Genomic DNA, 14,172 nt, shown 5'->3' with positions numbered 1-14,172 from the left:
ATCCTGAAGTCTACAACAAATTTTCCTTTCCCTTTAATGGGAGAAGAATTACCTTCATTGTTTTCTTTTTTGGATTCTGTTACTTGTTAAATACTGGCTGCCCAATTTGGTTTATAAATTTGGTTTTATAGGATGTAACCATACTGATGGAATAATCCCTAGGCCAGTTTTTTTTATGTGATTAAATTTTCAGTCTTTGATATTTCTCTCTGTGAGGTTGGACTAATTGTGTCTTCCCAAGCCACCAGTTGGTTCATCTCTTCTGCCTGTGGTTACCATCTTCAGAGTCTGACCTATCTACAAAGTTTGACATCTTCCTGCCACATATGACATGCTGTAACTATAATTTTGTGAGCAAAAATTCTAGGTCTTAGACACTTATAATTGTTTCCCTACAAGAGAACATATTATTAGCCACTCTTCCTATTTGCACTGTTTCTGCAAAACCACCCATAGTGATTTAAGGTGACTATAATCTAATTTATATAAACTGAGATACTTAGAGGAGTCCTCCAGGGAAACCCAAAGAATTCCTTGATCTGACAACTTCATTTGCTATTGACCTTCAGGGCGTAATAATTTTTCCCTCAATATTTGCCTGCTGAGATGATATTTTATGGGGAGGGTGTCTTATAAGGGTCAGTTTTTTTAAAGCTCCAGGTGCATGAATATGTACAAAAACATACAACTAATCTGTGTGTACAATTACTTTGCCTATTTAAGTAAATTATTTGTCTACACAAATTACTAGTTAGATAGAGGACTATCTGTTTGTGGATGCAAATACATTATAGTCACAGGCAGTTGTAATAACTATGAATAGAAATTAGATGCACAAACATTTGCATATACTGTGCACACATTTGCATGCCTGCAACTTCAGAACCCCAGAGACTTTATGTTGACAACTGTTTGAACATTTAAATGTGTTATCATATTTTGTATCTGACCTAGATGCATTTTATAAATAAATCAATTTGTAAATAACCTCAGGTTTTACATTCTTGGATTTAGCTGGCTCCTTGATATATTTTAAATGGTTGCCTAATGAGAAGACTGATACACATCTGCCTTACAATTCAGGATAAATGCACATAGAATTTAATGATTTTTTTTCCCCAAACAGAGAATAGTTAACATGATGCTTTAATTTCAGAAACCACCTACCACCGGTCTGGATCAAACAGCACTCTCTAATTTTTCAGATCAGTTTTTATCCAGAAATGTATTTGGTTTTAGAGGAACTTGTTAACATGTAACATGGGTTAAAATCATGAAGATCATTATGTCTTTCAATTCACGGAAGTGGCTTCAAGGACTTAGCCTAGTTATGTAGCAGGACAGGGAAGCTGAAGCTAAAAAGGACACTTTTCTTCTAGACCATATCTAACTGGAAATTAAGAGGAGATGCAAGTAAATGTACTGTGGACCTTGGTCAGAATAATAGCTATAACATAAAAATGCATGTTTTTTCAGCAATTTATGCTGTGTTTTTGGTAGCTTTGAAAGGAATCTCAGGCAGTGAGAACAAATCCCTTTTCCTATCCAAAAAGGCCATTAAAATGAAAATTGTAATTTAAAAGCAAATAACATGATTTGACATAATCTGTGCAGGTTGTAACAGGAGACTCTGTTCTAAGTAAAGCATTGATCTTTGCATTATTTGTCACTGTTAACAGGGTTTTCATTGCAAAGCAAAAACCATCTCCAGAAGATCTAATTCAAAGCAATAAAGTGGGATTAGCAGGTTCACTGTCCTCCAGGGTTTCACTAGGGTTGTGGGGGAAAAACAGTATCAAGCCTAATCAAAAGGGAAACTATGCAGGGAGATAAAAAATTTCATTGATTGAAAAATAATTTACAAATATGCTATTATGGTCTTGGAGAATCTGTTAGGGTCATGAATTCCCATTTTACATAAGAACAGTCTTATGTTTTTCAATCAGGACTCATAGTAGAGATGATATCTTTTATTAGACCAACAAGATTTTTGCAAAAAAATTCTTTAATTGCAAGCTTTTGGGCACAAGCACCCTTCATCAGGCATTGGAGAAAAGATTGTGAAAGCTCTCCTGGGTAGAAATGAAAGTTCATATTTCATAGGACTTCACAGAGGAGTCAATAGAAGGAAAACTCCTCTGGGCAGTCAGGTCATAGTTGGTGGGAAGCCTTTCATCTCTTATGAGGATCTGTGATGATGCAAATTACCTTGAAAAAAAGGCAGAAGCAGGATCTCAGGTTTCAGATGGTCACAGTTGCTTCATGCTTGGGAAAATATAAAGATTTCTTTTTTTTTTAAATGAAAGATTTCATTTTAAAAAATTACATTTTTCATACTTAATCAGCTGCATACCTAAGGTATTTTCATGCCCCTTGGATGGAGTTGCGAAAAGTTTACATTAACTAGAAATGTCTTTGATTACTATGTTTATGCTTCTGAACTACATGGGACAATAGTAATCACTAAAGGTATTGGTGAGTTGTTGAGCTATGGGAAAGTTTGTAAAGACTTTGTGAAGTTACTTTATGGGAAAGTTTGTAAAGTTTGTAAAGACTGGGTGCATTGGATGGTTAATAACTTTCTTTGTCTTTCAAGCTAGAATGTTTGGCTCTTCCTTGTGGTCACTACAGCAGAAAAGATACGCCTATGTGTTCTTGCAGAATAAACGGAGTAATATGTGTACACAAATATACATACACAATTAGCTGATGTTAAGAGAATCTTTGCAATTAGAGTATGATCCTACAGTCTTTACTCACTTAAATCAGTGAGGTTTCCCTGAGTAAGGTCTCAACCTATGAGGTCTTCTTGAACTCCTCAAAGAAATCAGCTGCCCTTAAAATTGCAATAGGAAAAAAATAAATACTTCTATCCACAAATGGTCAGAAGATTGTACCCAATTATATCATGAACATGAGGGACTTAGTGGTCTCTTCACAACAATTCCACCTCTTCCAAGCATGTCACACTAGGTAGGGTTTACCTCTCAAGTCTCATTCTCCACAATCTACTGTACATCACCATTTCTTCTGAAATGCTATATGTTGTCAGGTCTTGTTGCAGCCTCCCTCTTTCTCTGGCCCAGGACTCACCTAACCTGACCTTGCTTTCCCAGATACTCCTACTTCTTCTGGTTACTTGTCCAGACCATCTCAGCCTATTTTCACTCAGCTTCTCCTTTACTGATATTACCTTTGCCACACCACACTTCTTACATGATCTTCCTCCTGACTTCACAAATCTGCCTCAGCAACATCATCTCCACAATGCTCAGCATGGACAAGTGTTGTTTTTTTGTTACCCAACTTTCTGATCCACACAACAGCACTTGCCATATAATTGTCTGGTAGATTTTTCCCTTCAGACAACTTGGCATTTTCCTATTACAGATCACTCCACTCACTTCCCTGCATTTTACTCATGCCTTACTTATTCTGCTCCTAATTTTCTTGTCTATCTCTCAGTTTTTGTTTGGTTTGTTTGTTTGGGGTTTTTTTGCCCAATGGACTCTAGATACTTGAAATTGCCCATAGGTAATGTGTACTGGTCCTCCATAGTCACAGATACATTCCCCTCACTATTGCTTGAACATACATTTTCAGGATTTCCACATGTCCAAGTCACTCTCTACCTGTTCTTTGCTTTCTGCAATCAAAACCATATAGTCTGAGAACTTCATGCACCAGGGGATCTCTTTCTAAATGGCCAGTGACATTCCACAGGAATTGGGAGACTTATGGTTCAAGAGACTGAGCTTTCACAAGAGCTGGACTGTAGAACTTACTCCTGCAAGACATAATGCAAGAGATAGTATGATGGTGGAACTTGCTCTGAACTAAATATAAATCTCCTCTCAAGTGTAACTTTTCCTCAATAAATTGTTTACACATGAACATGCATACTCATAACCTTCCTCCTAATCTATAATCTAGCTATTTCTTCTAGAAGTTTTGAAAGTAAGACCGAAAAAGAGAGAGAGAGAGAGAGAGAGAGTGCTATTGCTATAAATGTTTAGGAAGTGCCATTGCAATGGGACTGCTGGATAGATGTATAATGGCATAATTTTTTTAACAGAATCCCCCCCAGTTTCAGCAGGGGCATCTGTTTAACAATCAATTACATGATAAAGTCCTTTGTTTGCAAATGTTGAATTGCAGAAAGAGTTTTGGAAGGCACATACATTTTTTGTGAAAAACTGATCATGATTTAATACTTTTTAATTATCTTAGTATATGAGCAAAAAGTGGTCTCCTAAAGATAAGAAAATGTAGAGTTGGGCAACCAATGTTTTCTTATTAGCTTTGAGAGATGATTTAACACTGTATTCATTAAACATTCATGGCATGATTCTGGCATGGCAGCTCTGAATTATGTTATAACCATTCCCATTGTCATGTGATCATACAGTGCTGTAGTTGCAACCTTTTTTATCGTTTCTACTCTCCAAAACAGAGACCAATATTACTAACAATTTAAAAATAAAAAAAAATTATTAAAAATAAGCTGTCTAAGAAATAGAAGTGAAGAAATACATAGAGACAGTAAATAAGGATTTCATATGTGGAGGTGAAAACAGAATCTGGCATCTTGTATGATGAGGCTGATACATGCCTAGCACCCATACTATCTGTTTATCAATATTATGAGCACTTGAAAAATACTGTGCATCTTTAATCCACTGGCTTTCATTGTCATAAATCTCTGAGTAGTCTTAAATATAACAGGCCTGAATTTTGCTTCTCAGAACTTTCATACATAAGTACTACCAACCCCCAAATATTCAAAAAACAGGAGTTCCCTCACATGCCCCCATCAAATGAGATTTTAAAACTACTATTTTGGGGTTCTTGTAATTGCTTTCTGGTGTTGAAATACTTAGGGTTCAAATTTTTCAAGTTTTTCTTTACAATAAAAAGGACTAGAACATTTTATTAAAATTTGCTTGCTTACTTGTAATAGCTGTTTCTGTTTTAGCCTGATTCCAGCAGGTATGTCTGCATTTAAAACACCAAATATTACAAGACCCAGGCTAGCTACAAATACCAGCACCCTTTAACACCCCTGGCTTCAAGATGAGACTCACACTGGTGTGACAGGAGATTCAGGGTCATTTTATATTTATGAATAGCCTTAATTTTATTTTCTACCAGCATGTTGGAAATATTTTTTTTCATTTCCTCTCTTGAAGTCTCTGTGACACCCAGCCAGTGACTCAGACAGTAAAATTACCACTCCTTTTATCTCTACCGTGTTCCTTTAGCAATTTGATCCTGCATTTTTCATCTTATATGTACATTGGCTGAAAAACCTTAACAATATTATTCAGTAATTCTTAACTATTTTGCTGAGCTACAATGCTGCAATACCTTTCCAAATAATAGCTATGTTTTCTTTAGGTACTTTGTTCCAAGACTTAAAAGTCTTCATATATCTGCAAGTGCCATTTATTAGTCCAAGAACATAATCAATCTAATGCCTCTACTTTATAAGAAATGGATTCTGTATTTTCTGTAATTGAATCTCATCTGCAAACTTTGAAATGTAGCTTTCAATACTATCAGTCATGTCATTTATATAAAATACAGCAACAGAAAGATAGAGGTCAAAAGTTTAGACATCCATCCCGGAGCTAACCTCTTTTTGGGTTAGCAATAATTTGTATTTTCTCCTTCAGTGCCCCTTTAAATACCAGTCTCTGCTGGCCTATTCCAGATTTCTGGGATTTGTATTTTATTGTTTTTGGTTTTATTTAGTTTTATTTTTGTCAACATGTGAAATGCATGCTAAGAGCATAATCAGCTTTTTTCACCTTTTTCAGCTGTGTCTGTAATCTGAAACTAGGGCTTGTCAAATTAAACAGCCCTCATGTTAGCTCATAATGTGTATGCTATACAAAAAAGTAGCACAAATCTTTCATTCCCACCAAAGGAATATATCAACCTTTCAAGTCATGGCCTTCCTGCTCTGACCTATCTACCAAGTGTCAAAGTAATGCTTAGAGAGCTTGTTGCTGCCAAGTTGGACTTTCAAATAGCTTTGCCAGTTACTATAAAAATAGGACTGGAAGAAACTTAAAAAACAGTGCCCTATGAAAGGTCCCTAACTTTGACAAGTATCAGGTTGTTTTAATTAAAGCTGGACCACATCCAGACTGATGAGCTAACTCATGTAGAACTTTTTAGTCATGCTTGTATTGAGATCACCCGTAGGTGCAGCTTATAAACTCATTGTTGAACTAATGGAAATGGGCTCCAAAAGTATTTTATTTACTTTTCTTTTTTTACAAGAAACCTGCAGTAATATGTGTAATGAAGAAATAAGTTGAAAACATATTTGTCAGAAGTATATTTAAAAGCATCTATCTTAGGAGAGAAATTCCAGTACCAGTGCCTGACCTGAAGCCCATTGGGTCAATAGCAATCTTTTCCATGAATTTCAATAGATGAGAGAGGAAAAGTAGTTAAAGAGGGTAATCCTGGTGATGCTTTGTTAACTTAAATATGCATAAAGAAGTTTGGCTAACAAGTTAAACACAACAATTAATCCTCTCAGCTTTTCAATTACTAGTTAAACATATACAGCTATTGTACCTTTGATTGATCTTACCTAAAGATTGTTCTTAATGTTTGAAGGGTCTTATATTTTTATAGCCTGACACTGGGAGAACACTGAAATTGTTTTATTTAGGCCAATGACCCCAGAAGTGGCTCAGTAGGGAACTTTTGTGTCAGCAGGAATATTTAAAGTATGTAATAAATTTAAATAAGATTAATCTTATATCTTAGCTTATATCTTCATATCTAGTACTACAAAGGCACATTTTAAATTAGGTTATTTTTCTTATTAAGGTCAAGTCTTTGGGAACCATATGTATTCCAGTCAATGTCATGCTGGAATATCCATACCCCATAATACTGGAAAACTCTGATTTCAGTTGAGGTGAAGGCAACTGCTAGGCTACTGTAATAAGGAAAAGCATGTACAAAGGAATTTGTTGTTGATTATATTAGTTGAGCTGACCCATCCATGGCAGCCAGAGTTGGCTCTTCCCTCTTTCCCTCTAACTCAGTGCATCTACATGATACTGGGTTGTTTTGAAGTCATCGGTCTGCAGTTTGGATGGTGCACTGAATTTCTGCTGTACTTTATGTATTCTGGGATTTTTCTTGCAGAGCATTGTGGGACTCCTACTAGAAGCCCATGGTATTCTGGGACTTGGCAAATCCCTATGATTTCTCTCCTGGCTTCCCAAGATTGTTCAGTGTTTTGGAAGCCAGTGCCATTTGCAAAATGTTGTCAGCCCACAAGGGGAAAACTGCTGCTTTTTGGGATCCTGGCAGTAACCCTGAGGCCACTACACTTGTGCTTTGTGATTAGGCAGCAGTATGGCTTTGGCTCTGGGAGCAAACCCCTGCCAAACCAGTGTCAGGGGTAGAGAAGGATCAACTTCACATGCAGGTGTGCTTTTTCTGGAGTTGGGAAAGTATAAGAAAGGATAGCAAGGCATCCCTAGGATGGCTTGCAGTGCCCATAGAGCTATGTGCAGAACTCATCCCAGAGCAGCAATAGCAGCACACACCCACACCCACACACAAGGTCCTCCCAGCAGAGAAGTACATTAGCTTTGACTTAGGGTAGCTTGACACCTCTGACAGCTAGCAGCCAAACACCTACTGGGACGCTTTACATTGAGGTGTGTGCTCTGTGTACAAGATGCTAATGCTCAGGAGCATAACGCTTGGCAACATTTGGTTACTGATTAATTTTCACATGGTTCCCAAATTGTATTGGGACCATTGATGGGCCTATTTCCTTATTGTTTGTTACCAACAACAGGCAACAGAATCCATGGGGGACTTTTTGCCCCCAGGATGCTCCAGGTTGGTCACAATAGCAGGATAACCACAGAATACTCCGGAAAAGTGTGTAATGTTGAAATATTCTACTTCCATTTTTGGATTTTTGATTTTTTAATAAGAAATGGGATGTTGGCTTCCAGAACCATTCTGGACATTCATAATGTTTTAATTCCCACTGACAGTCTCAGAAATCCAGTTTATCCTATGCTTCCCTGACTTGCAAAGCCCTTTACTAGATACTTGAAAAAGGAAACTGTGCTATTTAACTATACCACTGAGAGCTGCAGAATGACAAGGGAGTGGGCGTTGGAAGACAGAAAGTGAGATGGTATTGTCTGATGAGACTTTTGGCTAACACTCGATATCTGCCACACATGGTAGCTGCTTGCTGCTGTGTTTGCACAACACCTGTGAGACAAAGGGAGGGAGCTTTGCATGTGTGTGGGAAGCAAAAGTGCAAAGTCTTTTGGAATATTATAAACAGCCAAAGAACCTGTCTGTACAAACCACAGCAAATCATCAGGGGCACAAGACTGGGACTGCTGTGTGCTTCTACTTTGAGGCTCAGAGCCAAGATGTCATTTTATTATGAAGTGTGGCAGGATTTTATTAAATCTGTGTGTAAGGATTTTATGAAATGGCAGTTTGTTTTGACTTTTTTTTAAAAAAAGGTTTGTGCAATGATTTAAAGAAAGGGCATTTTATTAGGTTTATTGGATATGTGTAATTTATGCCTACTGACCTTTTGTCAATAATAACCTTTATTGAACAAATACTGCAAATATTAAAAACCTTCATAACAACACAAAGTTGTAACCACTGCAAGTTGAACCACAACCCGGAACAGTGCAATGTCACCATGCATATGTGGGAAGCACATCTAAAAATGCTGAATGTCCACATTTATGTTATACTGCCTGTAAGCACATACAAGTGTAGGATTTCTGCCTACTGTCCTTGCCTTGGTTTGTAGAACTACAAACAACATAATTTGTCGTTCCAGGGATGAAGATAAGTTCCCTTTGTTCACTGTTTTCATTGTCCCAAGCTGTGGAATAAGGGAGTTCAGCCCCGGTGGCTTGAACTCAGGAAACCATGAATTAATTTCTAGGGGATGGTTGGGTGGGGATTATGGTGCTGAATGGAAACATAGTATTAAGCTGCTTTGTGTACTGTCATAGCAAGTAATTTACTGTCTGGCGCTACTGAGCTGGGTATCTGCTTGGGTTCTGGGAGCTCTCTTCCTCAGGGTCTGCACAGGATATTTGTTTAGGGAAGAGATCCTGGCTTTCTCCGAGAGTCTTAGTGGGGTCTCAGGCCAGGAGGTCCCTTGGATGTTTTCAGTACTTTCATAATACATCAGGTTTTACTAACAGCCTCTCTAGGAAAAACAAGTCCACTCCTGATTTTCAGAACAAGGGCAGGGGCTTGAAATACTGTCTCAGAGGTTCTGTTTCAGTCCATGTTCTTGTATAATCTTATTGGAACCTCTTTCTTCTGTTGCTGCATTGATACTCGTGGTAGGTCTGACCGTTTCTCATCATTTGTTTGTCTTGTACATCTTTGCATACATTGTCTTCTGTCGAGGCAAAATGAAGCTGATTCGTCTCCCTGGATTTCAAGAAAATCAGTGACCCCTGCATGGCCCTAAACAGAGTACCAAGGCCTCACTGCTAAAAGTATGAGAAAGATATGCTCCAGAAATGTGTAGCCACAGATGGTGCACTTCCAGCTATGTGCCAGTATTTAAATGGGGGGTGACATCTGCCAACCTGACCCCAAAACAGTAGAGAGAACATAGGTAAAGAGGCATATTGGTCCTAGTGTGAAGCACAGCAGTTGGAGGCAGCAGTGGGAGGAATGCCAGGGTCAGACAAGTTAATCTGAAATACAGATGCATCAACACAAATCTGTTTCTGCACAAACTCATCCCAAAATGAGTTTAATCCACTTTCGGAAGGGGTTATCCAATTCACAAAAGGTCAGCTGTTAATTTGAAGAGGGACTGTGGATGCAGGGCATTATAATTCAAATAAAAGCAGAAGATAGCATAAATCCCCTCACACTGGTGTAGGCAAGCCCTTATTTTTTCTGTAGAGGCTCTGAGCTAGCATCCAAACTTTGTTAGACACATGCATGTTTTTAGCTGGTACATATTAGCTTCTTTTCTAATTTCCTTAACTTCTACTTGGAAAAGAAACATTCTCATGGACCCAAAGAAATTTTACTAAATCTTCTTCCAGTATATGATCTGCATTTGGGGGTGGAGATGGACCTGAACCAACATCCCATTTCCAAACTTCCTTGAACTTAGAGAGTTACCTGAAATCTGACCCCAGGCCCAGAATAAAAATTTTTACACTTTTGGTTCTATGCTACACCAATCACCACAATGACTAATGCCCCAATCCGGCACTTTGCAGCACATGGATTGAATGCTGTGGCTCTGTAGAGTCCCATTGATTTTGCTGAAGTCAGTGGAGCCCCTCATGGGCCCAGCAGTCTGCCTATGCATGATCAATTGCAGTATTGGGTCTAATTAATTATATTTGTAACTGTCTTTAAAATGCTTAATTTTTTTTAGAAGTTACGTCATTGTTTTAGGAATCAAGTATCTTTATCTAAAAAAGCCCTTCTGTTTGATATATGGTTCAAAAGAGATTATGTTAAACTTTTACAGGTACAATTCATTCAGTCAAGGTTACTTATCACTGTCACACAAGAAAAGGAACAAAATCAAATGAAAATATCAATTTTATAGTTGGAAAATGCCTGTAATTTGTCTTCCTATGATGTGTTGTCATTCATTGTCTAACCTTTGGGAAATCACAGGTACTCTAACAATGTAAGAAGCCAATAAAAAAGAAAATGATTTCAGTGAAATTGTAACTAGGGATATGCAAAACAGAAATGCCCAGGGGTAATAAAAATTACCCACACAAAATGGCTGTAGATGTACTGAGCAGACATATATTCCACAGCATGTTCTATTAACTAATATATATACCTGCTTACCAAGCTGTGGTTTAAAATGACAGCAGGAGAGAGAGTCACAAGAACAGGAGGTCAACCCCAAAGGCAAAGGACTAAGAAGCTGAGTGCTTGATAACTGCTCATATGTCTTCACCTGTCTCACTAGCTGCTTTGTTGCAGCTGCCCTTCTTGATCTTCCCAGTTTCTTTATTGCTGTCTTCTGTAGACTTGGGTCTCAATAATTCCATTCTAGGGCCCAATCCTACTACTGTTGAAATGTCAGCCTGCCTACCCTCCAATTCTGCAGTCTTTCTCATTAGACTTGGTGTACCCACCCAATTGTATTTCCTTTCTCTCTCTTCAATTTACTAAGGTGTCTGCTTCTAAATAATAACTGAGAAGCAGTGTACTTTTTATTGTCACCTGTTGAACTTAGTTACCAATGCTTCAGGGGGCTCCCTATAATACAGACACTCTCTCCAGTTCTGTTTTGTTTAAAGCCATAGCTTTGTGCCATCCCCCATTAATGAACCAAATTACCTATATTTTGACAGAGTCCTTTCTGAGGACTCTGCCAGGGAGCTGTGAAGCACATATCCCAGGCCCTGTGTGTGGGGCCAGTTCTGTATGCACCATGAAGTACGTAAATCAATTTACACCCAGGGGCAGCACCCAGGGCCAGATGACAGAGGTCCCACAGGATGGATCCAGCCACAGGCCACGTCTCTGACACTTCTACCTTGGCTAATCCTTTTGGCATAAATATTCAGGCCAAGAAGCAGGGTAAATAAGCCCATGCTAAACTCTGTGTTACTGCATCCAGACACCTACCAGTACTCCAGCTAGATAGCTTAAAGCTAGCAGAGGTATCTTTGTACTACACTGCAGGCACTTCTGGGACTGCAGTGTAGCTATACTCCCTCAGGGTCTAAATTAATAACAAATTTGCTGATTTTATTCCAGGTGCACCAGATGTTTATATATACAGAGCCAAACAAAAACCACCGACTCAGTTGTTTAATACTGCAGATCTCTACTAAATATTTCCTAAACTTCTGCTGGAAATTTCAGACAAAAGCTTAATCTCTACAGGTTGTCGGAAAACCTGCTTGAAATCAGCCTGTCATCAGTCCTGCCTTGTTTGTATAACTCAGAGATGTGCCCTTCCATGATCACTGGGGGAAATTCAAACTTTGCAAAGCACTTAAAAGAGGATAAATATATGGAATAGATTCAGGGAGAAAGGGGAGCTCCAGGAAGAGTTGTTCCATGGAGATGCCAGTTTTTATCCCTAGAAATCAGGGATGATTCACCCTATCTTTTCTAATCTGTTAACAGCACCAACTGCAGTACTGCTCAGTTACTTGTGGAAGAGAATGGCGGGGCTGCTTCCCAAGGTTGGGGACATGACACATTTAAAATATAATGATTTAATAACAAGTAAAATATCCAAGGATACACAGGGCCAGACCTTAAACAGATAGTGGTCAGCTGACTGAAATATTGGAGCTATGCAGATTTATACTGGTTGAAAATTTGGTTCATAATGAAAACCAACCAAAATACAATAGCTTTGTTTTAAAAAGAGGAGATTTAGCATCAGAGCTGATAGCACAGGCTCTACCTGCTATCTGCATGTAGGTTACATTTATTGGGAACCCAGCCCTTTTCTGCTACTTATCAGCTTTCCAGTTCTGAAAATGTCAGTAAGGACCTACATTATATTCTGAAGCTGAATTCTTTATCTCTGGCTGTCATATGATACCAACTTTGAATAGGAGAATTGTTGCTGTCAGCAGTAATAGCAGCAAAAAAGTTATCACATCTTCTGAAAACAAAAAAATCACCTCTCTAGACAGAATAAAAAGGAAGGACACCAGGCAACTGTTCAAACAGAGCCCCTGCTTACAAACAAACAAAGGCATCTGTCAGGGCTTAAGGTGAAAAATTGGCACAGCTGTGGCACTACATTAGTGAAATTGTATGAACCTTTTTATTTTCAAGGATGGAGACAGATGCCACCTGAAATAGAGGATGCTCAGGAAAATCACATGCACAAAAAATTAAAACCCACAAATAATCTTCCCTTCTACAGCTCATCAGCTCTCTTTAAATGAATATTACTACTGTCAGTGGAAAACCCTTGAGTCCTGAGAGAAACTGCTCTTACAGTAGTTTAAAGTTACACAACGCTAAAGTGTAAAGTAATGAAATTGAGGAAGAGCCAGGTTTGAAGTAGCTCTTGCTTGGAAATTCCTGCTATGTTTTTGACCAGAACCCTTGAATAACTGAAGATGAGACCAGGACACCGTTCTTATGTCTACTGTGTAGCCCAGGTTAAGGCTAAATTTTGAAGCAATAGACAATGATTTTGGATATTTTATTTTAGAAGCCTACTCTGGATCCCCTTAGGCCTGATTTTGATGTACGTATCCAAGCTGGATTTGTAGGTGCATATGTGCAGAACTCTTTGGCATATGTGTATGCATAGGACTTTGTCTGTGTACCCGAGAGGCATACGTGCAAAATGTACGTACCCACGTCTCATTGTGACTGACTGTCATTGGAACCGGCTGAAAAAGGCCATGCCACTTACTTGCCATGCCTCTTACTTTTCATAGCCAAATCTCACAGAACAGGTCATCTTTGAATAGATATGTGTAAATTTGACCTGTCAGACAAATGCAGGTCAGCCCTTGTTTACATTAAAATATTTTATCATTCTGGGGGCTTTTTTGGATAGTTGTAAGGTAAAAATAATCATTTTTACAGGGCAAACTATAACTGAATTCTGTGATCCAGAAGAATGTCTTTAGCATTGGTATTTTTAGCAGATTTTTACACTGACTCCACCACCATCCAAGCTACCCAGTTAGGGCTTTCCCCAAGGAATAGTCTTTGAATACATGGTACTATAATTGCTTCAACCAAGATGGAATGGTCGCTTCAGTCACAAAATGTATAATATGAATAGACAGCCTTATGAACCAAATGCTTATCGCTTTGTTTTGAAACTGAAGCTAGGAGACAGCTGGGTTAAATTTTCAGGCAGATGAAGAGGGGATTAGATGTGTGAATTACATTAATAAGAAGTTGCATATCTAATCTGCTGCAGTTGGCACTGAAAACTTACCCATGTATTCACTTTGGGGCTGGAGCACTCATGACTTTTGGCCAGGAACGGATGCACCAAGGAGTTCATACACTGTAGCAAATGTGGATCCATGGCAACCAGAGTGTCCTTCTGAAGTCTTAGACCTACTACGGCCACATAATGGAAAAGTGGAAGAAAGCTACAGCAGAAAAATTGTTTCAATCATCAGAAATTTTGAAAAATAG

This window comes from Alligator mississippiensis, chromosome 10, assembly GCF_030867095.1.
Source record: "Alligator mississippiensis isolate rAllMis1 chromosome 10, rAllMis1, whole genome shotgun sequence".
NCBI lineage: Eukaryota > Metazoa > Chordata > Crocodylia > Alligatoridae > Alligator > Alligator mississippiensis.
This window is presented reverse-complemented; position numbering follows the sequence as displayed.